Source organism: Sciurus carolinensis, chromosome 17 (assembly GCF_902686445.1).
Source record: "Sciurus carolinensis chromosome 17, mSciCar1.2, whole genome shotgun sequence".
Lineage (NCBI taxonomy): Eukaryota > Metazoa > Chordata > Mammalia > Rodentia > Sciuridae > Sciurus > Sciurus carolinensis.
In genome coordinates, this window is record NC_062229.1 from 60,261,116 (window position 1) to 60,288,759 (window position 27,644).

The following is a 27,644-nucleotide window of genomic DNA, read 5'->3' on the forward strand; positions in this document are numbered from 1 at the left end:
TCCAGATGAAACATGAGAAAGCTGGTCTGTTTGCTTACAGATGTTGGTAGTGTAGTCAAAACACACAGATGATGGTCTACGTTTTTCAGCTTCCATCTGGACATGCTGCTCAGGTCTGCATATAGACAACAGCAGTTATCACCCCATCTCCCTGGACAGAACTGAATGACATGAGAGTGTTGCCTGTGTACCCTGAAGGTAGAAGCTTTGCCCTCTGTGTTTGCTGATGGACCATTTGTTTCCATGCTGGATGGATGGTTGGGGCAGTACAGTCATATTAACACTTGAAGCGTCTTCTGCCACTCAAAGAAGCCAACTAAGTAAAACCATGGGACTGAAATTTGTGGAGTTTTTGTTGTTGTTTGTTTGCTTTTTTCTTACAGTCAGGGATACATCCTCAAAGTTTGGATGTTCTGCAAGGTGTGTGACTGGCAGCAGTGTTAAAGTTCCAAAGACTAGATGTTACAACTTGGGCAAAGCAGGCATTTCCTGTAGCTATGAGGGGGAAGGTAGTAGAGATCGTCATTTTGATAGTTTAGTGGTTTGACCTTAGGTCTTGATGCTGCTACTAAATGAAATTATATCATACTCCTAACCTGGTAGGCTGGAGCACTGGATATACATATATACATAAATCTGCATATATGCATATGTGCACCTGTATACTTACACATATGTAATAAACATGTATTTGAATATAAATATGTTTACATATAAACATATTTTTATATGTTTATATTCACACAGCAGCTGTCAGGCTCTGGATGGGACAGTCTAAGATTTACATATATAGCTGAACTTGAGTTTCAGAGTCTTTATCAATTTCACAGGTATAAGTAACTGGTTTATATAATAGGCAAGAAGTCTACCTAATGTTCACATGAGAATTAAAGTATAGATAATTTATATGTTGTATTTATTTTTTTACTTCTGTTTGCACTCATAAATGAAATCTGAGGCAGCAACTAATGGAAGGTTAGCACCACTGTATACTTTTGCAGGACCTGGGAAAGTTGAAAATAGTTTTAAAAAGGAAACTGTCCCTCTTTAATTTTAATAATGTTTACCTAGCCCACCTTTGGCAAAAATCTCTTTAGGCAGACGTCAATTCATTTTGAAAACAAATATGAATCATCTCAATTTGTGACTGGTTTTAGAAATGGAAAATGTATGTGTTTTAAGTCAGTTTTCAGTGACGTCCAAAAATTAATGTAGGGCAGAGAATATTCTGTCAAAGTTGCTTTTCTTTCTCTTTTGAGGGGTGGGTGCTGGGTATTGAACCTATCAGTACAGCTGATATATATATTTCAATATCAGCCCGCTGAGATTTGAAATGTGTAGGTTAATGTAAAAATTTATATATTATCACCTGTATTCTTGACCCCTCTAATAAAAGTCCCAACTTGTTTTGCTGTGTATAAAGACAGTGGATGTGCACATTTATCTTAACATTAAGTGGAATTTTACATTATTTTCACATTACTTATGTGAGTGAGATAATATATACATAACATATCTGTTTATACAAGTAACAGGATTATTTTGGGAAAAAAAGTTCAGGTATTACCAGTAGTTTTCAAACTTTTTTTTTTCAAGCACAGAATCCCTTTTTCCTGTTTTTGGGGGGGTGGGGGCAGAGATTGAACTCAGGGTGCTTAACCACTGAGCCACATCCCTAGCCCCCTTTTTTATGTTTTATTTGGAGACAGGGTCTTGCTGAGTTGCTTGGATCCTCACTAAGTTGCCGAGCCTGGCTTTGAACTTGTGATCCTACTGCCTTAGTCTCCCAAGCTGCTGGGATTCCAGGTGTGCGCCACCAGGCCCAGCTCAGAATCCTTTTATCAAACCTTAATATTATTATTTTTTAATTGAAGTACAGTGTATGAACACATCGCATGGCCTCCTTCTTTGACAAATGATCTGGCAGCAGCAGACTGTGAGACCTTTGCCATCTTAGGCTTTAAAACAACATTTTTTTTTTTGAACTAGTGGAAACTATGTCTCATTTCTGATGAGAAAAACTGAGGTCCAGGAGTCTGAGACCCATTGAAGGTCATGGTGAGTTAGAAGTGAGTTAGTTCTCTTAGTTGCTAGCTCAGGAGTTGACTGATGGAGAGGGTGTTTGTAATTGCTTGAATATGAGTTTAGAGTCCCAATTACTTTTCCGAATGGAATAATTTTCTCAAGGTTTTTATGCAGTTTCATGTAACTATATAACTATGTCTTAGTCCATTTTCTGCTGCTATAATGGAATACCTGAGACTGGGTAATTTAAGGAACAGAAATTTATTGGCTCACGGTTCTGGAGGTTGGAAAGCCCAAGATCAAGTGACTGGCATCTGGCATGGGCCTTCTCACTGCAGCAACCCATGATTGAAAGGCAAAGAGATGGAGGGGGATTGAATAAGTAAGCAAGCATGCACGATCTCACAGGACTGAACTTGTCCTTTTGTTTATTTATTTTTTCCATATTTTTAATTGATGTATATAATGGTGGGATTTGTTACATATTTGTACATGCACACAATATAAGAATATAATTTGACCAATATCATTCCACTGGATTTTCCCTTTCCCTCCCCCTTCTTCCTCTGTCTGGGCCCTTTCCTCTTTCAATTTTCTGAACTTGTCCTTTTATAAGGAACCCACTCTTGCCATCATGAACCCACTTCCAGGATACAGTAATCCATTCATGAGAGCAGCACTCCCATGCCTCACACATCTCCCTTAGGCCTTATTTATCATTATGGCTCCAGTTTCTAACTCATGAGATGTGAGGGGATTCTTTCAAACCAGAGCAATGCATACACTATTGAAATAAATGATGTAGAATGTTTAATGTCACATTTAGCTTTCCCTGGTCTTAAGACACTACCAGCTGCCCACATTGTCTAGGGTAGCCAAGTTATTTGTTAAAGGGTCTGTTGATATTATTATTATTATTGGTACCAGGGATTGAGGCACTTAACGACTGAGCCATATCCCCAGCCCTTTTTATTTTTTATTTTGAGGCAGGGTCTCACTAAGTTGCTTAGGGTTGCCGAGGCTGCCTGTGAATTTATGATCCTCTTGCTTCAACCTCCCCAGCTGCTGAGATTACAGGCATGTGCCACCTTGCCTGGCCAACGTTGTGATTTAATCTTTGTACCATGTACAATTCCGTGTCAGGTCGTTGTCCTAAACGTAATCAATTTGTTTTAACATCTTACGTGTGGTTTGCTCATGTCATGTTTCATTTAATCCATTAAATAATTTGAAAGGATGTTGAAGATCTTGAATTTCTTGGACAGATTTTTTGTGAACCATTTAATGACTTTATTTTTGCCGCCTATTGATATTTACACGAAAATGAATAGAGGAGTGGTTTGCGTTAGTAATTAGGGTCATTTCACTAATATGAAATTTATCCTCTTAAAGCATCCATGGCCATTATCACAGAGCATAAAACAAAACAAAACATCGTTCTGGCATGGAAAATCCACTTAACTTGCAGTTTGTTGCCACAGTTTGTTTTTCTTTACCAACCAAAGATAACGGCTTTTGAAAACAAGTGGCATTGACCATGGGAAGGAGCCACTGGCACTGAGTGAATAGAACTTCTGCACAAGCTTGTTTTGAAACTCCGCTCTTTCTGTTCAGGGTGGACTCATCTCAATGGTAACAAGCTTAAAATGAAATAATGCCTTTTCGCCAACACCATCTCGATTCTTCTTGTATGGACTTCTTGAGCCAATGTAACACATAATGTAGAGTAAAACAAGGAATCGATAAAGCCATTAAGCTGCTCACTGTCTGGCTAGGAATGTTGATGAATGGGTCCACGTTTCCCCTTGGGTGTTTTTATTCACTGAGGGAAGAATAGAAGTGGTTCAACGAAGGAGAGAAATGGAGATCGGCCTTCGCCCCTTCGCCTGACTGAGACGGTGCAGCTGGTTTCCCTTTTTATCTTGGAGACTCCTCTCTCTTTTTTTTTTTTTTTTTTTAATGTTTTTTTAGATGTTGATAGGCCTTTATTTTATTCATGTATTTATATGTGGTGCTGAGAATCGAACCTAGGGCCTCACACAGGCTAGGCAAGCGCTCCACCACTGAGCTTCAACCCCAACCCCAGGAGACTCCTTCTCTTCCATGTGGACTAGGGTGTGAGGTTGGCTACCCTTTGCTGTCCCCTCCCTGTCTTCTTGTTTTGGGGGCTCATTACTTGATCAAAGAGTGAAGGAGGTATAAAACACACTCATGAAACTCAGCCACCTGATAAGTTTAAGTTCTCTAAGACAAGACCAGTGCCCTAGAACTTGGGTTTGACAGCCATGGTAGAGTCAATCTGCGGAAGAAAGTGTGAGCTCGAGTGGTGTATCAGGGACCCTTCAACAAAATACAGCCTGCCTGGTTTAGATAATGGAAATTGATCGTTTCACAGTTCTGGAGGTTGGAAGTCTGAGGTCAAGATTGGGGAGGGTTGGTTCCTTCTGAGGCTGTGAAAGACTGTTCCATGCCTCTCCTTTAGGTTCTGGGGCTTCGCTGGCAGTCTTTGGTTTAAAAAAGTACCACCTCAGTGTCTGCCTTCTTGCTCATGTGACATTCTCCAGATTTCCCCATTTTGTAAGAACAGCGGTCATTATTGGATTAAAGACCTCCCTAATGATCTCATCTTAACTCATTTCATTTGCTTTTGCCCTGTTTGCAATTAAGGACAAATTTTGAGATGCTCACTGAGATTAGACAATAGGAATTAGATTAAACAATGGGAGTTAGATTGTTGGGAGTTTTGGGGACACAGTTCAACCCATAGTGGATAGAAATATAACTCGTTTTGTGTCTCTAAAAATTTCCGGTAAGAGTGACTCCAATCAAGGAACCTACAGATTTAAAATGAGCGAACACCTGCGATGTCAGGACTTATTCTCAGTAATTACACAAAACAGGTGTTTGGTTTGGGCAATTCAAGGTATTCATCAAGGGTCATTTTGACTCTGAAACCTTGTATGCTGGCTTTACCAAAGTTTGGTGATGATGTGTTTTTGTGTTTAAAATGTCTTCAAGTTGGGTGTTTTCAAGATTGTTTTTAGCAGTGGAATGTGTTTTGCAAATGAAATCCTATTTGAAATGTCAATATGAAAAAACAGATTTTGAAAAAGTGCTTCATTGATTAACTTAGGGTAGAGGCTTCTGGTCAACCTATTCCTCCCCCCTCATCTTTCCTTGGCAAGCTAGTGAACTAACTCATCTGGAATATGGTTGCGGAAGACTTAGAGAAATAATTGAGCTTGTTTGACTTTGTGTGTGATGAGTGTTTTCATGGTGTGACTTTTATTTTTTAATTTTTGTTGGGCTGGGGATGTAGCTCAGTTGATAGAATGCTTGCCTCACAAGCATAAGGCCCTGGGTTCGATACCCAGCACTGCAAAACAAAAAAAAAATTTTTTAAAAATATTTTTGCAAGTAGGGCTTGAACCCAGGGGCACTTTACCACTGAGCTACAAGCCCCAGCACTTTTTATTTTTATTTTGAGATAGGGTCTCACTAAGTTGTTTAGGGTCTCATTAAATTGCTGAGATTGGCCTTGAACTTTTGATCCTCCTGCCTCAGCCTCCTGAGTTGCTGGGATTTATAGGTGTGCTGCACCATGCCTGGCTAATTTTTTTTTTTTTTGGTGGGGGATACTGAAGATTGAACCCAGAGATTCATGAATGCTAGGCAAGTACTCTACCACTGAGCTACAGTCTAGCCCGTGATAAGCATTTTAATACCTAAGGGAAAATTGCAATAAGTAAAGATATTTTAGTATATGCTTTGGGTTGTCACAGGTTATTTATAGACTCAAATCAGTGTTCATGGTATATTCTTTATTCAACAAATATTGAATGTAATTTGTGTAAGATGTTGGCGATTTGAAGATCAATGACATGTGATCTCCTCCACAAGAGTTCCTATAGTTCATCTGTTCATCCATCCACCGAGCACCTCCTATGTGCTATAGTCCTTTTTAGGTCATTGATAAAAAGACAAAACCAATAAATAATACCTGCTCTTGTGGAGCTTGTGTTTTAGTTGGGGGGGTGGTAAGTGCCAGAAAATAGGAGAGAAGGATTAAGGGAATTTGGGAGTTACTGGAGGTAGAGAGTTGGGTAGGTTGTCATCTATTTTAATTAAGCCTCATTGGAAAAAGTTGACATTTGGCAAAAATATGGAGGAGGAAAGTCAAGTCTGTAGGATCTGGGAGCAGAGAGGACAGCCAACTCCCTCTCATGCATGCTCTTATTTGGATCCTGCAAGAGTGGGTAGTGTCACATCCTGGACTGAAGTTAAGTTGTCCAGGACAGGTGACTAGGAAACAGTGGCAGATTTGTAGCCAGTGGGTGACTTTGTGCTTGATGCACCTGGCTAAGGGGACAAAAGTGTCCGGAACTGTATTAATGGGAGCTTTCTTGGGCTTCTGTTTTAGGCTCTCTCTAGCCTTTTGCCTGTCCTTGCTTGTTAGGAGGATTCACGCTCTCTCTTGCTTAAATGGTCTTCAGAGTACCTAGCTCGGAGTCCTTGCTCATTGTACGTGTGTGGATTGACCAAGAGTAATGGGAGTCTTCCCCACCCCTCGCCCTGTGTGATTAGCAAGAGGTTCAGACACCTGAGGCAGTAGTGCTAACACAGTCCCCACCAGTCCCTGGGGAATAAGCCTGGCTTCTGCCTGGTGTTACCAGTGGAGCATCCAGCTGGGCTGCAGCTGGGGCTCCTGTAGCTGCCTTACATAAGCAGGCCTCTAATTTTCTCTGTGGGTCACACTAAATAGTCCATTGTTCATCAAGGAGAGCGGAAATTGATTTCAAATTACTCCTGTATTGGTTAAAAACCGAACTGCCAGGAATGCTTTATGGGATCAGGGAGAAGATAGGCCCAGGGTTTTAGCTGCAGTAAAACCTGCTTAATTAACCGAACACTGTCTATTACTACGTGACAGCCAGCGTGACCCTCTTCTGCAGAGGGGCTTTGTTTTGAAGACCATGTTCCCAGGGCCAGGTGTAGTTTAGACCTGGAAGAATGGGGGATTTATATTGTAACGCCTTCTTTTCTGCTTTTCACCCCACTGCTGAGGACACTGCTTGTGCTGGCTAATGAGGTCACCAAAGGAGTTTCTGGCCTTGAGACCTGGACTCAGGGCCAGTGGGGTCCTTGGCATATGTGATGGAAAAAATTTTAGTACACACTAGTCAGAGACACAGGTTTATTTAAAAAGCAGATACATATTCAACGGAGGATGCTGGTCATCTCCAGAGGAAGAGACAGCAGCCTTTTTGTCTAGGGTGTTAATATTTACAGAGGGAGAGTAGCTAGTGACTGGACTAGAGGTAGAGTCAGGGCGGAGTTGCATATTTCAGCTAGTTTTCCCTATGTTCGGATATTGCCTAAATCATGTTTCTTTTTGCTTGGGAGGATATCTGCTAAGGACTTGTGCTAAGGACAGGGACTGGGCTGCTCTTTAGTTGCCTGTTTTGCATTTCAAAGGTTCATGGGTGTTTCCTGCATTGCAAGGCTTCCTGGGCTCTCCTCTTTTGAGACTCAGTGTATCATTCTTTTTCTGTATCCCTAGATTCCTGTCTCAGTGAGAACTGATTATTGCATATTCAGGAATGTTGGGAGCTGGTTATTAAATACAGTCTTTTAAAACACAGAATTATGTAAACTTACAATTAAATTATATTTAAGAAGCAATGAATACCCCCAAACTCATCACTTTCTAATTATTTCACTACATTTTTCTATCATCTGTATTCTGGAGGCTATGGTGTGTGTGTGTGTGTGTGTGTGTGTGTAGATGCTGTTTAATGGTTTGCTACTGCATATCTCTTTCCTCCTTCACATTTAATGATACCATGTCACTTTGGTTTTTTGGTTTTCTTTTTTATTTGATTTTAATTTTTGGTACTGAACCCAAGGGCGCTCTATCATGGAGTTATATCCGCAGCACTTTTATATTTTAATTTGAGACAGGGTTTTGTTAAATTGGTGACGCTGGCCTTGAACTTGGCAGTTCTGCCTCAGCCTCCTGAGTTCCTGGGATTATAGGCGTGTACCATCACATGCAGCCTGCCTTTAAATAAAATCCTCCTACATTCAGGCACCAAACTGAGTACCCTGAAATATATTGCCTAATTTAGTTTTCATGACAACTTTTGAGTTGTTCCTGTGTGTGTTATAAGTGTACTTTGCTTCTGGCCAGGATCATGGAGCTGGTTAAGGGCAACCGAGATGGGGCCTCAGATCTCTCCTGACTCACACACCCTCCTTATTTGATCCTATCACACTGACCTTGAGCAAATCTCACATCTGATAACCTGGCACCTCCCATTTCTGATCTTTCTCCTTGGTGGAGAATTTAGCTACACATTTATTTTCTCATTCTGTTAATAAGTATTGAAAAACCCTTGTCGATGTGCTGAGTCTGTTAGGGGGTGACTTGTGCCTTGAAAATAAATATCAGCAGTTCAAGTGTTAGTGCTAGAAAATTAACAGTCTACCACAGCCACATGCCCTTAGGAGGGCTTTAGGTCCCCTCTCTGTCTCTGCCATTTTCCTGGTTGCTGGCAACCCTCAGTACGTCTGGTGTATACAATTTCTTTTGCCAAGTAACAAGTGGCATTTTCTTTGGAAAGAGAAGTCTTTGCCAAGAAGGCACAATCCTTTAGCATGTGAAAATGACAGATGCCACTTTAGAGAGACCTGTATACCTATGTTTATCACAGCATAGTTCACAGTAAGCCAAGTTATATGATCAGCCTTGGGTGTCTGTCAGCAGATGAATGGATAAAGACAAGGTGGTATATGTTTGCAGTGGAGTTTGATTTAACCATGAAGAATTAAGTTATTTGCAGAAAAATGAATGAAACTGGAGATCATTAAGTGAAGTAATCCAAACTCAGAAGGTCAAGGGTTGTGTTTTCTCTCAAGTGGAAGCTAGAAGGAAAAAATAAATGGACGTCATTAAAGTATAAGGGAGACCACCAGGGGAAAGGAATGGAGCAGAGGAGAGAGGAAGAGAGGGTAGGGGGAGGTATTGAGGAGTGAAATTGATTAAGTGATGCTATATGCATGTATGAATACACCACAATGAAACCCACCATTCTGTATTATTAATATGTACCAATAAAAAATGAACAGGTGCTGCTGGGCATGGTGGTAACCTGTTACCCCAGTGACTTGGTAGACTGAAGCAGGAGGATCATAAGTTCAAAGCCAGCCTGCCCTAAGCGACTTAGTGAGACCTTCTCAAAATAAAATATGGAAAGGACTGGGGATGTGACTCAGTAGTTAAGTACCTTGGGTTTAATCCCGAGTGCCCAAAAAAAAAAAAAAAAAAAAAAAAAATACACACCTTGAAACCTCAGGTGACCTGTACATACTACACATGGACTTGACAGAATTCTAGGGGTCTAGAACTAGAACTCTGTGTCCTTCTGTCCTCTACACTATAGTTGGTTGAGACAGAAGTGGTGTGGATAGCCACCTGTGAAATAAAAGCTGGGGTTCAGTGGCCATCCCTCTTAGGTTTTTGATTTGTTATCAGTCCTCTGTCTTCTTGACATGCGGATCCTTTAAATACGTTTGAATATTGTCCTGAGAAAATGCCACAGGACTTCAGAAGTCAGATTAAACCATGTTCTTTGGGATTCGTTAAATCTGAAATGCCTGGAGCCAAATGCTAGTGAGATGAATCAAATGCTAAAGTTGATCTGAGCCACATCTCTATGGAGCTCTCATTTCATTGGATTTCTTTCCCACAGTAAGGCCATCCACAGTCTTTACATTTTGTGTGTGTGTGTGTTTTCTGTTTTTTTTTGGGGGGGAGGGGGTGGGGTGGGGTTGAAAGGAGGGTCTTGAGTAGAGGCCAGAATGTGACTAGGAATTTGATTATTAACCGAGTCTGCCCTCCTGCCTCTCCTTGGAAGTAAATTATCTGGGAGGAGGCCTAGAGGTGGGAGTTCTAGGTACTAGATTTTCTCCGAGGGCCTACTTTCTCCAGCAGGTCTCCGTGGTCACTAGTGCTAGGGATTGCCTACTCAAATAAATTCCATTGTGTTCAGGAGGCTAAAGACGAGAAGTGAGGTAGGAGAGCAGCAGGGAGTGACCAGACTCTAGAACTGGACACAACTTACCTCTTCCCAAAGGTGAGCTTGGTCAGGCATAGACTATTGCTCTGTGGATATTTGAGTGTGTACTGTTTGTTCATTCTAGTATTTTTGTAGAATCTAGAGATCTGATATTTTACCTAATTACGATTAATTTTTAAATTTGGCTAATGAATTCAGTTTTTATTATGTTATAAAGCCTGAAATTATTGTCTTGGATTAGACCTGGCCTATGAGTAACCAATTTTGATCTTTGGATTGCATCTTGCCCAGGTCAGAAGGTTTTTGGGGGATGCTATTTGATCCTATAGCAGCATCCATTTCTGTCTTCCTTTTTCCTAATGCAGTCTTAGTTATTTTTTGCTACTGGCAATTGTACCCAGGGGTGCTCTACCGCTGAGCTGCATCCCCAACCTTTTTGAGGCAGGCAGGATCTCACTAAGTTGTCCAGCTTGACCTTCCAATTTGTAATCCACCTGCCTCAACTTCTCGAATAGCTGAGTTCACAGGTGCACGCCAGTGTGCCCAACTAAGAGGCTCAGCTTGCACAGGTGCCCATTTTCCTCGTGGAGCCCTTTAGCTAGGGAGGAGCCAAACCCCGCCTCTGGGTTGGGTTTATTTGGTAAACATCCCTTATTCAAGATGGTTTCAGGACTGATCATGTGATCTGACTCTGTCCAATGAAATGGGAAGGTGTGCTCTTGGGCCCACCCAGGGAAAACATCTGTCCTTGAATCCTAGGAAGTAGTGGTCTCTGCTTGCTCAAGTGGCTGTTGGGATGTGCCACCTGCCGCTGCTGGGGGACTGAGGACGAAGTCATAGTTGAGGAGGCTCATCCTGGAAGGGAAGGGAAGAACCTGAACTCTTGTTGAGCTGGTGAATCAGCTGGCTCTGAAACCTCCCTTTCCTTTGGACTTTTATTGCCCTTCTTTATTGTTGAAGACAGCTGGGGATGGCCTGAGCAGCAGACTGGGGGAGAGGCTCCAGTCTACTCCTTGGCCTCAGAAACATTTATTGAAAAAGAAGGCCTTTCTTGATGCTGGGCTGGGCCATCAGTAGTTTGGGGCTAGATGGTGGTGGAAGGATTTTTATTTTTTTAATTTCCTTTTTCTTTCTTGTTTTTGGGGGGTGGTGGTGATACTGCTGTTTACCGGTGACGAGTTCTGCTCCTTCTAATGTTGAAGATTGAACACTAGAGAAGCAGCCAAGGCAAGCATATTAAGCAGGTTTTATTTAAAGGTAATAATACAGATTTCTCCGGACAGGAAGAAGGGGGCCATGGCTGATGTTCTAAAGTCCCAAGAAGTGGGCGCACCCTACATCTTTTATAGATTAAAGTCTCTTTTGTTCTCCAGTTTTCTCCCCCCCCCTTATCTCTCCTTCCTGCCTACTAGGCCTGATTTTGCATTAAGTGAGAAGCCATGGGCAGGGGGAGGGCCTAGGTGATTCTGGCAGGCAAGGGCCCAGGGGGCATTAATTAGCTCCATACATGCACTCCTTGATAAAGGCAGGTAAATTTGGTAATCAATGGGCTCTGGAGCTCCTTGACATTCCATTCTTCCAGGGGCAGTCTCCAACTTCCAGAGGCAGATGGCTTCATGGCTTCATTTCCTCGAATTGACCCGATTCCCTATTTCTACACTAACTACCTGTCCTTAATTCTGGCTTCAGTGGGGTGGGTAACATGGGCGCTTTTTTTTATTGGTACCAGGGATTAAACTCAGAGGCTCTTAACCACTGAGCCACAACCCAGCCCTTTTTATTTTTTATTTTGACACAAAACTTTGCTAAGTTACTTAGGCCTCACTAAGTTGCTGAGGCTGGCTGTGAACTTGGAATCCTCCTGCCTTTGCCTCCTGAGCTGCTGGGATTATAGGCAAGTGCCAAAGTGCTGCACTAATATATTTATCTTGTATCTTTATGCTGATCCCTTGCTGTTGACCCTTTGGAAGATGATCCAAGGTAATATGCCATCCTTCTCTTGAGAAGAAAGCCACCCTTCTGGGCTTGGAGGGGAAGAGGAATATGATCAGTTCTATCTGTTGTGGGGGCTCAGGGTGAGGACTATCAGAGACACCTGGTGTTCATCACCTGAAGTTCGGGACCTGGCCAGCCTGACTGTGATCTCAAGGACTTGAGTCTTTGCAGGGGGTTAGATGAAGATGAATACCAACTAAACTGTGACCTTTTCCATTTGTGAAAATTATTCTTTAGGATGTATCTTTATCATGGAAAGAGCCTCTCAGCCTTCAAGGGAGGCTGAATTATAGTTAGTATAATCCCAAAAGTTTCCAGTACTTGGAAAAGTACAAATCAAGAAAGCAATTCTGGGGGCTGGGGTTGTAGCTCAGTGGTACAGCACTTGCTTAGCATGTGTGAGGCACTGGGTTCCATCCTCAGCATCACATAAAAATAAAGTAAAGGCATTATGTTCATATACAACTAAAAAAAAAAAAGAAAAAAGAATAGTTAAAAAAAGCAATTCCTGCCTGACCATTGGTACTCTATGAAAATAAATCAACTTGAAGTATCTCACATCTCTGTGCATTCCTGATTTCTTTGTTTCTTTTTTTAATGAGAAAATAATGTTGCATTTTAAGAAAATGTTTTCTTATTTTTATCATTTTTACAGGTTATTCTTCCCAACCTTTTTCCAGGTAGTTAAAAGTTAAAGACTGCCTTTCTGTGAATAGCACAGCTAAGTTTCAATTGTGCGCTACTGATTTGCACACTTACATATTTTTCTTTGTGTCTAGTGTGAAGAGATGGTGAGGTTTACAGTATGGAGTGTGAATTTTGGAGCCATGCATCCTGGGTGTGAATCCCAGCTCTGGTATGGGATGTATTGGCTATGGGACCTTGGCAATTAGCTTACTCTCTTTGTGGTTCAGTTTCTTAATCTGTGACACGAAAGTAATTCTGGTACCAACCGTGGGGATATGAGAATTAACAATTTAATGCATTAGTACATTTAAAGTACTTGGAATAGTGCCTGGCATATTGTAAGTGCTATCTATTTGGGTTTGCTGTTAGGCATAGTCAAAATAATGGTAATAAAATCTGCTGTACTTTGGCTGACTATATCATCAGTCTCCGTTAAGAGATTTTGGAAGACCCAAATCATTTGGTAGATGTATTGTCACTGTGTCTTAGATTACAAGTGATTTATTGCTAGACATAAAAAAATTGCCCTGGGGGGCGAGCTTAGGGGAAGGAGCATCCTTGGGACAAGGATACTGGGCTGTAGCCAGCAGTCTTTATGGCAGATGGATAAAGAGATTATATAGTGTGTTTTCCTAGGATGGATTTGGCTGTCCTCAGGGTGATAGTAAGTACAGGAACTAAATGTTACTTAAGAGCTCAACACCAAAGCGTGTGGCATTTTGTGAGACAAATATTTCTCTGTCAGATAGCCATTCCTCTCAAAGCTAGGTGCAGCTCTTCCTTTCATTCACTCATCATTATTCTTCTGCTGTTTCGTCCTCTCCTTTTCTGAATGTCAATAGCTGTGTAAGTTTGCGAGCACCAACCCTAATCGTTTTGTAGTAGAAAAGGTGTGAATTTAGAGCAGTAAAACCTGTACCTGAACTCTGAAGTCATCATGGAATGCTGTGACCCAGTGAGGATGTTATTAATCTCTCTTGAGCTCAGTCTCCTCATCTGTGAAATGGGGACACCCATCTCTCAGAAGCTTGCCAGACAAATCAAATGGAATCACAAATGTGAATTGACCAGTGCTGTGACTTTCTTATCATTTTTCATTTTTTTCCCCTTCTTTTTTTTTCTGTATTTCTAATCAGCATCTTGGCTACCAAGTCAGAGAATTCAGAAACTTTTTTTGGAGGACTTTTACGTGGTGTGCCATTTTTTTTTTTTTTTTTTTTGCTGATATTTCTGGTAGAGTTTTCTGAGATGGGAGCCTATTTTAGGCTAAAAAAAAAAATTCCCCTTTTTTTCCCCTCTATCATGAGTAACTTCATTTTTTTTTTTTGGTGGTGCTGGGGATTGAACCCAGGGTCTTGTGCTTGACAGGCAAGCACTCTACCAACTGAGCTATATCCCCAGCCCCTGAGTAACTTCATTTTTATGTTATCTTTTTTTTTTTGAGACAGGGTCTCACTGTTTCCCATCAACTCCTGGGCCAAAGTCATATCCTCCTGCCTCAGTCTCCCCAGTAGCTGGAACCATAGGCAAGTACCTCTGTTCCCTGCTTAGTTACTACATTTTTTTAATGGGCCTTTTGTGTATTTGAAGTTGTTTTCCTGAAATTTGTGAGTGAGTTAAGGCAGAGATTGGCAAACTTTCTGCAAAGAGCCAGAGAGTGGAAATTTTTGGCCTTGTAGGCTGTCCATTTTAATTGTACCAACTCAGTGAGTTGTAGCACAGCAGTATCTTGTAGCCACAGACATACATCAGTGAGCAGACCTGGCCATGTACAAATAAAGCTTTTATTTATGGACTCTGAAATTTGTATTTCATGTACTTTTCATGCTTTTGATTTTTTCCAACCCCTTAAAAATAGTAAAACCATTCTTCACTCGAGGACCGTACAAAAAGCATCAGCAAGTTGAAGTTTGTTACCGCCTGTGTGAAGGGTTTGATGAGTGACATTAGAAGCTGTGTAGGGAGAGGCTATCATTTAAAGACCTTGTCTTATGAGCATCTTGGGGGTAAAGCTTCTTTCTGTAATATGTGTAGGGACTCTGCAGTTTGATTCAGTTGAGAAACTGTTTTCTTGGTCAGCATTTGCCCAAAGTGAGGTGCACACATCCTTTCTTCCCAGTTCAGTTCCAGGTAGTTCTGGGAGAGTATTATGTGGCCTGTTTCCAGTTACAAATGCTCACACTGTGAGCCCTGGTAGCTGAGGGGCATGGGTTGTCTGACGGCCACACTGAAAAGCTGTTAACTTCCCCACCGCCTCCAAAAGAGCTTCATCTTTGTGCATTAATTCCTCTGCTTATTTTCTTCCTTTGGCACGCGCCCCCCCCCCCCCATGCCTGCCTGTCTTCTCTACATTAAAGGTGCATTAATGTATTCTCAGTGCGACACTTCAGAGTACTTGGAATGGGCAGAGAGCAGTTATATCCCATAATAGCAGGATAATCAATGGAAAGAGATAGACTGCCAGGTTGTAAATCATGTGAGAAGATTTGATGATATCAGCTTGGGGGCAGCATGTGTGTGAGTGGGGTGGGTCTTATTACTCTTTCTAGTTCTGAATTCTCTGGTTCCTGGAATTAATTTCTTTTCTTTTTTTTTTTCCCCGCCTCTCCTTGCAATCATTTGGTGGAACAGCCTTTGCCATAAACCAGAGGCTGACTGAAGAATAGGTTGACTTTGTCCTCCACTCTCCTTCCATTCCTCCCTGTCCCTGTTCACCTGAGATGGGAAATGCTTTCTGCATGGCCACAGTCAGCACTGTGGAGTGGCTTCCACTTAGACTGTCAAAAAGTAGAAAGAACATTTATTCCTTCATATTCAAAAATGAAGAAAATCACACCTTTCTGACTAGGACACTCAAAAGCCTGGCAGCATCCTAGCAAAATGCAGTTGCTGGCAATAGAAAGTGAAGGGCTTTTTCTGTTTTTCAGTGAATAAACTGTGCCTTTTACTTTCTGACTTAATGCAAAGAGATAAAAATATGCTAAAAACATGCTTTTTTTTTTTTTTTTTTTTTTAAGACATAGACCAGAGACATTTTAGAACCTTTTCATCTTGCAAAGCCAGCTTCCCTTTAAGCAAAGCATCAGGATTGCTTCAATATTTAGGTATTAATATTCCCTCATGGCTCAATCAGCTCTTTGAAAATGAATTTCTCTGCACTGCTGTCACAATTAAAGACAGGCATGCTGAGGTGAATGGGAATTTGTGTGTTTCTTAGATTGGAAGAATGTGTTGAGTCAAATGAACATCCTCTCAAGGTTAAGTTATCTATTTAAATCCCTCCCAATTACAGTGCGAGGGACAATCTCTGATGAGATTCAGGGAGAACAAATGACTTAATCTGTGGGAGAGAGATTCTCTTTGTATGAAGGCAAGGCTATGAAATCAGAACGAACCAGATATTGTTTACTATTAAGGGAAAAATAGTTACATAAATTGAACACTGTGTAGTTCTGATAAAACACAAGGTATTATTGGGTTACTGAAGGCGTCACTATAGAAGCAGGAGGAGTGGTTTCCTTGCTAGTTGTTAATGGTTTGAATCGGGTTTTTTTGTGGGGGTGGGTACCAGGGATTGAACTCAGGCACTCAAACTCTGAGCCACATCCCCAGCCTTATTTTGTATTTTATTTAGAGACAAGGTCTTACTGAGTATCTCAGTGCCTCGATTTTGCTGAGGCTGGCTTTGAACTTGCCGTCCTCCTGCTTCAGCCTCCCAAGCCACTGGAATTACAGGTGTGCACCACTGTGCCTGGGGCTGCTTTGGATCTTAAATGTCACCCAAAGGCTCATGCATTGAAGGCTTGGGCCCTACCTGATAGTGTTCTTGGAAGCTAGTGAATCCCAGTAGAAGGGAGTTAACTCATTTGGGGGGGATGTCCTTGAAGGAGATATTGGGACTGTGGCCCCTTCCTCTATCTGCTTCTTAGCCTGCATGAGGTGAACAGGTTTCCTCTGCCATGTACTCCTGCCTTGATTATCTTGCCTTACCACAGGTGCCAAAGAAACCAGACCAATGGACCAAGGGCCAAAACCTCTGAAACTGTGAGCCCAAATGAAGTTTTTCTCCACTTAAGTTGTTTGTCACAGTAACTGAAAGCTGACTGAAGTACTAGTTGTGCTTTCTAGGTGGGAAAGAATCATGAAATGAGCAGAACGCAAACCCACCAGCAATAGATACTGTGACCCCTCTGTATTGCAGAGTCTCATTGGTTGGGACTACAGTTTTACTTAAAGAGATGATCTCATATTGTGACTTTCCAGAATCATCATCTAGGTCCTGTTGACTTTTTCTCCAAAATAAATCAGGGTTTCTCTGGCCAGTGCTCTTTATCTCTACTACTACTGACTTGGTAGGATACTGTCCTCTTGTAGTTAAAACATCACCACAGCCCTCCTAAGTATTTCCCTGCATTCAGAAACATCTTCCCATTACACATGAAAAAAATCTGAACTCTGAGCCAAGGACCTGCCTCTACCTCTTCTTCTTTCCTTAATTTGTTCCTCCTCACTGACCAGTTTCAGACTCTGCAGCTGGGATGCTCCAATGGACCTGACTCCATCTTGCTTCAAAATGCTGAGTTAGTGACTCAGTGTTGCCTTGATGGGTTGGGTAGTTGGATTTAGACTCTGGAGCCAGAATAGTAGGTTCAGATCCAAGCTGTGCCACTAACCAACCTTGACCTTGAGTGAGTTATTGAAAACTTACTGTGTCTAGGTTTTCTTTTCTTTGAGGGGTAATAATAATTCAGCTATAATAATAATAATTCCTCTTTAAGTTTTTATTGAGGAATAAATGACTTAATATATGGAAAGAACGTAAGCTATTGCTTTGTTTTCACTCCTGAGCACTGCATAGGTGATGGTACTGATTTGTTATAAAATAGCTGTTGTAATTATCATTTTTGCCCCTTGGGTTTTTATAGGACAGCTCCATTTCCGGCACATCTCAGCTCAAGTGCCCTTCTCTTATTGACTTCCCCTTTCTACCTTTTGAAAGGAACTACCACTTCCAAACACACCTTGCATTTTATCTATTTCAGGTTAAAAAGGAAAAGAAAAAATCAGGCACGGTGGCACATGTCTGTAATCCCAGTGTTTTGGGAGGCTGAGGTAGGAGGATAACAAGTTCAAAGCCAACTTCAGCAACTTAGCAGGCTCTTAGACAACTTAGCAAGATCTGGTGTGAAAATAAGAAATAAAAAGGGCTGGGGATATGGCTCAGTGGTTAAGTGCTCCTGGGTTCAATCCTTGGTACCAAAAAAGGGGGGAAAATGTGTGTGTGTATATATATATATATATATATATATATATATATATATATATATATATATATATAAACAATAGCAACATATAAGAATTCTCTTCTGCTGAACCACATGGGTTCATTGCTAACCTGGTGTCCTATCATCTCTGGACACTTGAATGTGTATTTTCTTCACAAAGGAACTCTTATATTATGACAATATATTAGTCAAAATTGGGAAATTAGCTGACACCATACTACACTCTGTTTTAGTCCGCTTTTTCACTGCTGTGACTGAATGACCTGACCAGCCCAACTTTAGAGGAAGAAAAGTTTATTTGGGGGCTCACAGTTTCAGAAGTCTTATCCATAGATAGTCAACCTCCATCCCTTGGGACTCAAGATCAGGCAGGACATCATGGTGGAAGAGTGTGGTGGAGAGTAGTGGTTCACATTATCAGGAAGGAGAGAGAGAGAGAGAGAGAGAGAGAGAGAGAGAGAGAGAGACTGAGAGAGAGACTTCATTCTCAAGATACAAAATATGCATCCCATGGCCATGTCCTAATTCTCACCTCCTCCCGCCACACCTTAGCACTTCAGTTACCTCTCAGTTAATCACTGTCAGGGGATTAATTCACTGATTGGGTTAAGACTATTACAACCTAATCAGTTCTTCTCCAAACCTTCTTGCGTTGTCTCACATGTGAACTTTTGGGGGATGCCTCACATCCAAACGTGTAATACGCAGACCCCATTCAGATTTGCCTTGACTGTCCCAATAACAAGAAACTACTTAGAATCCTGTCACTTGTTAGTCTTCTACAGGTCTAGAGCAGTTTCTCAGGCTTTTCTTGACCTTTATGACCTTGACACTTTTGAATCTAACATGCTAGTTACTTGGTAGGCTGCCCTTTGATTTTTGGTTTGTGTGTTTTTCCTCATAATTTTCTGTGGGTCAGGCAGAAATACCACAGAAAGGGTGCTCCATTTCTTCCGGCTGCATCCCATTTCCTGATTTTGCTCCCTGACCCCCCTGCTTTTAGCCATTAACTTTGGTCACTTGATAAGGTCAGCATCTACCAGGCTTCTCCATTGTAAAGTTAGTTTCTTTCCCCACTTTTAGTAAATATTTTGTTTGTAGGTACTTTGAAACCTTTTTCCTCCAACTTTCAGTTTATTCATTGATTACATATATTTGAACTTAAAGTCTGTTAACATTCTATTGTGCTCAGTTTGCACCACATTTATATTGTGGGAATTCATTTCAGTTGGTTCCTGTGTCCTTTATTATTTGAATATTTCCTTAGATTCTAGATCAAGAAGTTCCGGGTTCATGAACTTTGCTGGACCCAGCCCTGAGTTTTTGACCAAGAACGACCTGAGGAGCCAAGGAAATCCCATTTCTTTTAGAGAAGAATGGTATTTAGTAACCAATATCTAGGCATTAGGTATCCTCATTACTCTTGGGAAGTTACAGCTCCCAGATCATTTAGTGATTAAATATGTATATGCATGTTTCTATACACATTCTTATCTGTTTGTTTTCCCTGTGGTTTTATGTATTAAAAGTCACAAGTTTAAATTGTTGCCTCCAATTCAGTTAAACACCTCATGGTTCAATTTAGTTCTCTCTTTTATAGATATGTGTTTTAGGTAGGTTTTTCACTGCCGTGACAATAAAACCTGACAAGAACAACATAGAGGAGGAGAAGTTTATTCTGGCTCACAGTTTCAGAATTTCAGTCCATGGTTGGCCAACTCCATATCTCTAAGGCGTAAGGTGAGGCAAAACATCATGGCAGGAGGGTGTGACAGAGGAAGACTTCTTAGGACACAACAGCCTAGGAGGAGGGAAAGAACTCCACTCACCAAAGGTTACCTACCTCCTCCAGCCACACCCCACCTGCCACACTTACCACCCAGTAATTGAATTAATCTACTGATAAATCATTTTACCTCAGAACATTCTTGTATTGTCTCACACACAAGTTTTTGGGAGACAGCTCATACCTAAACCAACAATATGGAACTCTCTTCTCCAGCAGGGGAAAAAGTTTTCTCACTGTCTTGAGTATATTTACTTATTCAGTTCATTGCACCACATGGTGGGCCACTTCTCTGTGCAGATACCCTCCTCAAGTTTGCTAGACAACAACACTCCACACCAAGTGCTTCTCCCTGCTGGGTATAGATGCTGTCTTCACTCCACTTGGAAATCCCTTCTGGGTAGAGCATGCCTTTGTGCGGTAAAAACCTTGATCTGGTTGGAGAACAGTGCTTTGCCAGGGTGTACTCAGCTTGGCAAGCAGGGTAGGGGGAGTTAGATTTCATTTCCCCTAGCTGACTGTGTTCCTTTGTATTCTGTGTAAAGCACATGCCTTTATGTGGCCGGGCCACCCTGAAGACTCTTGGTCCCTGGTTTCAGTTGATTGGCTCATAGTGGGCTCCTAACCCACACTGGGACTGAGATGCTGCTGCTGTTGCCGCCACCACCGTGTTGAACCAAGGGGATTGGAGAAACAGCTGCAGGTAGTTGACTTCTTGATCTTAATGGTGGAAGACAAAAAACTTGGCTCAGTGAGAAGGAAATAAAACTGATGGGGCAGAGAAGGGATGGAGGAAGAGAACTGATGGAAGCATGGGTTTGTGTTTGGGTCCTGGTTTGTGTCTGAGGCTATTTGCAGGAACAATCCTATATTCTTAAAATACAGTTATGTCTAAATTAAGCTACCGAGTCACATGGCAAGCCCCAAGATAAGGGACAGAGTAGTATACTGTGTGGGAGGCGCTGTGAAGGTGCCTGGCAAAGGACCCGGACACAGGGACCCAATTATCCAGTCTACTAGAGACAGGTCAAATTGTCTACCAAAGGCCAACTCTTTAATAAGTGGTGGAGCTAGGAATCAAATGAGGTCTGTCCAACTAGGTTGATGGCATCTGTCTTCTGGATAAAATAGTCAGGGACTCGAGCCGCATGTAGTTTTCTTGGGGTGTGCAAGTGATTCCAAGGGCTTGCTCTTTCTTTTGCTTTCTCTGCTTTCTTCTACATAGGAAGTTTACTTTCAAGAAGATAGTGTTAATCAGATACACATCTTTAAAGAACCAGATGGCTTTCATTTCTTTTTCCTGATTAGCTATATAAAACTAATTGTCCAACTGAGAAAGGCTTAATTTTAGAGGCTTATAGGGAAGGCAGGTTTATTGTTTACAGCTTTTTGCCCCCCTCTTGCCTCCCTTGCCAGAGGCTCTGCTCCAGTGGGGGATCTGAATCTAATACTGAAGAATTTTGGAAGAAGTTGGATTTTTACAAGGAGTCACCACATAAGAGGTATGAAACACTTCAATTCTGTGAGTTAAAGTTGTGCTCATGAGGTTCTTATTTCTGCATTTCTTGTTCTCTTTTTTATTTGTCATATTTTTAAATGACTTTGACCAGCAGCAGGAGTTCGAATGGTGTTTTTAGGAGAATGTCTGCATTATTGTCCTGTAGGCAGAGGCCCAGGAACGTTGGAGACCATATTCAGTAATTGTAATATAAAAATTATGCTGCATTATAAATGTGCAGGAACACATTATTCTAACTAATTATTAAACTCACAAAGAGGCCAAGTGGTACTTGGTAAATCTGATTACTTAGTGTGGTAGAAAAACTATTTTTGCATCGGAAATATTATGCTAAAGCATTGTGCCTTTTATACAGAGTAAAGATAATAGTGGCTAGAATACAGGATTAGCCATGCACTGTATGAAAGATGGCAGACTTTAAAAATCCATTTGTATTTTTGGCAAATTGTCTTAATAGAATCCAACATGCCCTTCTAATTTAAAATGCAAAAGTTAAATAAAGTTTATGCTTGAGTTATATCCATTAAGAAACTAGTAAAATAGTTAAGTCATAAAGCCTGGACTCTCACATTAGGGGTGGGTGTGTGTGTGTGTGTGTGTGTGTGTGTGTGTGTGTGTGTCCTTCTAACATCTGAACTGTGAATTCACTTTGTATTCCCTCGTAAGAATATGCCATTTTAATTAAGACTAAAACATGGCGGGATAGTCTAAATTAGAAATGATTATAATTGCAGATGGCAATTGAGCTTTTTGGAAGCCGTTTTTTTTAAACTGTTAAATAAAAATTGTCTTTTTTAGTATTGGTTTGCAAAAGATCAGCAGTAGTTGCTGGGGGGAAATATCTTTCACCTCTTTATTTCCATTGAACTAAATATCACAGCATATCCTTCTCCTACTAAGTGTTTGGCTCTGAAAAATTTTTTCTTAAGATTTTCTTAACAATGGATCAAATGAGAAATCTTGGCCGTTAAAAGTGAACTTTTGCCAGGCGTGGTGGTGCAGGCCTGTAACCCCAGCACCTCAGGAAGCTGAGGCAGGAGGATCGAGAGTTCAAAGCCAGCCTCCGCAACTTAGCAGGGCCCTTAAGCAACTCAGTGAGACCCTGTCTCTACATAAAATATAAAATAGGGCTGGGGATGTGGTTTAGTGGTCCAGTGCCCCCGAGTTTAATCCCTGGTACCAACCACCAAAACAAACAAACAAAAACAAAAACAAAAACCAACTGAACTTTTCTGGAGTTTTTCTCTTGATGAATATTGAAAATTCATGATAAATATTGTCCAGTTGTTCTTCTCTGGATAGTTACTGAGCCAATGCAATATAAACTGGCAACTTTTGGAGACTGAGCTCATTCTACCACTGAGCTACATCCCCAGCCCTAACTTACCCAGTTTGGCCTTGACCTTGCCAGCTTCCTACCTCAGCCTCCTGAATCACAGGCATGAGCCACAGTACCCAGTCTGTCTGTTTGTTGTTTAAATGGTAAAGAGTCCACTTGGTCATTAGTATCCTTTCAGTGAGAGTCAGTATCTTAGTTTGGCCTTCTGTTTGGGAGACAAACCTCTGTTCTGTGTTCTTGAAAGGAAAGGTGGGCGTGATGAACCATTGCCTGGGTGTGGAATGGATTTGTGTATGGAGTTCTCTGTGTATAGAAATCATACTCATCAACAGTTTCTACCTGTCGATGGTATGTAAATCCACTAGACCAGTAGTTCACAATTGGGATTTCAGTTTTGTCCTGGCAGCATTTTCCATCGGTCAGGACTAGGGGGTGGTCTTACTGGACTTTGCTAGCTAGAGGCCTCTGGGATGCCTGGGATGCCACCTCACATCCTGTAGTGCACAGGACAACCCTCTGCTCCCTGTAAGAATTATCTACTGCAACACATCAATAGTGCAGCTGTTGAAAAACCCAGCACTGAACACTGAGCCTGTAGTGCCTCCCATGGTCTCCACTGTAAAAATGGGCCTGGAGTCACTGTGAACCTACATACTGTATCTTATTCTCTCATTACAGTACTGGTGGGTTGTCTAGTAAATTAAATGTGAGTTGATAAAAAAGAGTTTTCTGGCTCAGGGTATACAGCTCAATGATAGAGTGCTTATCTAGCAGGCACGAAGTCTTGTGTTTAGTTTGTAGTACTGCTCCCCTCCCCACAAGAAGTGTTTTCTGGAAGAAGTCAACAAGCAGGTCAGAGCTGAGCCATAAATCAGTCTTAAACTGTGTAAGTGGTATCCTGGACAGCAAGCCAGGTAGTGGATTGGTTTGTTGGCTCTGATTAAATGGGCTGCTTTGATCCCTAGGAAGTTAACTTTTTTTGGGGGGGGAGGACGACTGGGAATTGAACTCAGGGGCACTCGACCACTGAGACACACCCCCAGCCCAATTTTTTATTTTATTTAGAGATAGGGTCTCACTGAATTGCTTAGGGTCTCGTTAAGTTGTTGAGGCTGACTTTGAACTTGTGATCCTCCTGCCTCAGCCTCCCGAGCCCCTCGGATTATAGGTATGCACCTCTGTGCTTGGCTTAGAAAGCTGACTCTTAAAAATTTTTTTAAATTTAGGAACTGGGAGTGTAGCTCAGTGGGAGTGCTTGCCTAGCATGGGTGAGGAATGGGGTTGTATCCTCAGCACTGCATAAAAATAAATATAAACATAAAGCAAAAGTATTGTGTACATCTACAACTAAAAATAAATAAATAAGTAAATAAAGGTATTGTATCCATCTACAACTAAAAATAAGAAAAAAAATTAAAAAATGTATTTGTTTAGAGGTAGATACTGGGGATTAACTCAGGGGCTCTTTACTACTGAGGCACATCCACAGCCCTTTTTATTTTTTATTTGGTTATTTGGAGATAGTCTCACTAAGTTACTTAGGGCCTCATTAAGTTGCTGAGGCTGGGTGATTCTCCTTCTTCAGCCTCCATAGTTGCTGGGATTATAGGCATGTGCCTCTGCATTCAGCAGAAGTCAACTCTTTTTTTAGGGCCCATCTTGTCCCTGAAATATTAGTTCTCCTAAGTGCTGGATTCTTGAAAAGGTGCTTATGAAAATGTCTTAGTAAATAATATCCCACAATTGTGTTATCCTTCACCCTGAATTCTGCCTAATGAAGATTGGCTGTGTACAGCCACCACTGCTTCATTTTATTACACTTTGTATATGCAGCTCTGAAAATTAAGAGACTCAGGGAACCAGTATTGAGCAGAATAATAAAAGAACTTTCTTGAATGGTAGCACTTTGGATATTTCTTTCTGCCCTCCATGACTGGAGGAATAAGGAAGGAGGATATCATGGGGTTTATAAACAGCTGATAACAACAAGCTTCATTTACATTTTGTAGCTCCTGTACCCACCTCCTTCAAGCACGTGCGGAGGGAATTGAAATTGCAGTTTGCCTATTATGTGTTGGCAGTAATCTTTCAAAAAAAATTTTTATGTTTCAAAATCAGGCAGCCAACAGCAGTAGCCGGTGATCTATGGGGCTATTGATGTGAATTGAATTTGCAGAGGGAAAATGGGATTTGGTTGCAGTATGAACTCATAATGAGGTGGCCCCACACATTTGTAATGGTCAGCCATTGTTTACGCCCAGAATCAGCTAGAAATCAAATACCTTCTGAGCAGAGACTGAAATGAGATGTGAGGGTTTTAAAAAAAAAAAAATTGTTTCCTCCAATGCAAATAAGTCATTCCAAATTGATGTCATTTAGTTTGACTATCAAAGATGTGCAAAATTAACAAAATGACTCCTTTTGATAAGTGGAGTGTGGATCAGTGATCTTCACTACTCTCATTATCTTACTGGTAAGGAAATTGGACCCAGGCCCCTCATGTATGTATTACACAAATATATAAAATATATGCATTTTTTAAAACTCAGTAATGTATATGTGTTCTTATACTAAAATCTTATGTAAAGTAGAAAACATAAAATACGCAAAGTCTGAAGTAAAAACTCAATAGTTTTTTTTGGAGCGAAGGGTAGGTAACTCTTCTCACAGGCCAGGTGCATTTTCTTAAGCACCCCTGGGTGCTCATGTTGGAAATGAGCCACTAGTTAATACTGCTTTAGGTGACAGCCACAGGTTAGGGAGGATCCTGGGCTGCTCTTCCTATGAGTATAGCATCTTGCTGAAATATGAGTTCATTTTGAATCTTTTACTCTTGATTTTGTGGTGGGAGCTATAGACAGGGGTGCATTAGTATTAAAGATTCTGAAGCTGTTCTCCCAGTTGTGAAGTGTAGGCTAGAAAGAAGTTAAGTCAACTGAGCTCACCCACCCCTCATGTGTTACCTGAATGCTGTGCCTAAAAAGTTTTATTTCCTGATTCATCTCAGTAGTTTTCTTCCTCTCTCCCTTTCTTCCTCACTCCTTCATTCCTTTTTAAACCTTCCTTCTTTTTGGTTTTGGGGGGACTGGGGCACAGTAAATATGTTTATTCTCTGAGATCAGAGTTTGGGGTTAAAAGTATGGGATTGGAAGGTGGAGTATTGCTGTATTTGAATAAGCCAGTGAATGAATATTGGATTTGTTCCCATTGTCCAAATTGTAATGCTTAGGTGACCCCGATGGGCAAGCTGGTAAAGTCCTCTGATTCGACATTTCCTTATGTGTGGCCCATGTGAACCCAGGTGCTTCTCTGTAGGATTTAGTAGGGTGAATGTGAAATAGCCAGCACAGGGATTGGCATTGTGTAAATGCCTATTTAATCTTGGTGTAATTATTCTCATGTCAGTTCTGTCCTTCCTGGAAGTCTTCAAAGTGTTTCTTTTCTTTTCGGTTCCAGGGATTGAACCCAGGAGTGCTTAATCACTGAGCCTCATCCCCAGCCCATTTTATTTTATATTTTGAGACAGAATCTCACTAAGTTGCTTAGGGCCTCACTAGTTGCTGAGGCTGGCAATCCTCCTGCCTCAGCCTCCCAAGTCTGCACCTCTGTGTCTGACTTCAAAATCTTTTTTAAAGCCTTCACTTAACCTCAAAACATCTTATATACCCAAATGATAACTGGGAAAATATATACTGGACCTGGAACATTCATTTCGGCGTTCTTTTACCTTTTCTATTTTTCAGTAAGTTTTTTGGAGGGTTGAAACCAAATCTTAACTTTCTATTATGGTTCACGTGTCTTGCTTCTTCCCCAACACCAGGCAGAGTGGGGAAACTGAACAGCTAATTCTTAGCTGTCAGGTGAAAAGGGATTTTTGTTGTTTGACTATGGCTTTAGGTTGAATCAGAGGATTGTTTCAGTATTACAAAAGTTGAATGAGGTGAGGAGGAGCTGGAAGAATTTCAGGAAGGAAATTTTGCTAATTGTAATTAGTGTTGAACAGAAGTTGGTGCATTTCTGTAGTTTTCTGATGTCAATCACTTTTGATTAAAAAAATTTTTTTTGCTATTATTTTTAAATGACAGATTGCAGTACGTATTTTAGGACCTGCCACCCATTTTGATTGGAAAGATTATGTTGTCTGAATTTTAGATACTGCAGGTAAAGTCCTCATTTAACTAAATAACAGGGACTTAAGAATCTTGTAAATTGCTCTTGTAAGTGAAGGTGTTTTTCTCTGATTTATTATACAAATAAGTTTAAATCCTATAATTGAGCAAAATAAAATTTTTCATGTCCTTTAGAATCTGTTGTTTGGCTTCATCTCTAATGGTCTTACCTTAATAGGCAAGTAGTTTGCTTATTTCCGGTTTGCAACTGCCTTTTAGTGTATCAGATTGAATGCCACAGCCACTTCCTTTTCTCCAAGTTGCCTTTGGGAAGGCACATTTGCACCTCTTTTTTTTCTTTTCTTTTCTTTCTTTTTTCTTTTTCTTTTCTTTTCTTTTTTTTTTTGGTACCAGGGGTTGAAGTCAAGGGCACTTCACCACTGAGCCACATCCCCAGCCCTATTTTGTATCTTATTTAGAGACGGGATCTCACTGAGTTGCTTAGGCCCTCACTAAGTTGCTGAGGCTGGCCTTGAACTCAAGATCCTTCTGCCTCAGCCTCCTGAACCACTGGGATTACAGGCATGTGACACAGCACCCAGCACATTTGCACCCTAAATGTAAGACAGATATTGTTGTTTTGCTCTTTTTAGTAAAAGCATTCTAGAATTCCGGACATCAACCCCCGAAACTGAAGGAGAATCTAATTTTGTACTGTGCATGTTAATATTAGGGATGTATCTCAAATGCACATCAAGCCACACCACAGAATTCTTGATTGCAAGCAACAGAGTGGGTTTTGACTGACTTGGCTTTGGAAG

The 27,644-nt window shown here is 41.1% G+C and overlaps 1 protein-coding gene and 1 non-coding gene across 2 annotated transcripts in view; one reads left to right on the forward strand and one right to left on the reverse strand.

Annotated features, from left to right (window-relative positions):
- The window catches only part of Ptprg (protein tyrosine phosphatase receptor type G), a 707,594-nt gene that overhangs the window by 34,660 nt on the left and 645,290 nt on the right, over positions 1 to 27,644 (forward strand).
- On the reverse strand, positions 14,112 to 14,184 carry Trnad-guc (transfer RNA aspartic acid (anticodon GUC)). Its single transcript has one exon. It is a non-coding gene; the product is annotated as a tRNA-Asp (tRNA).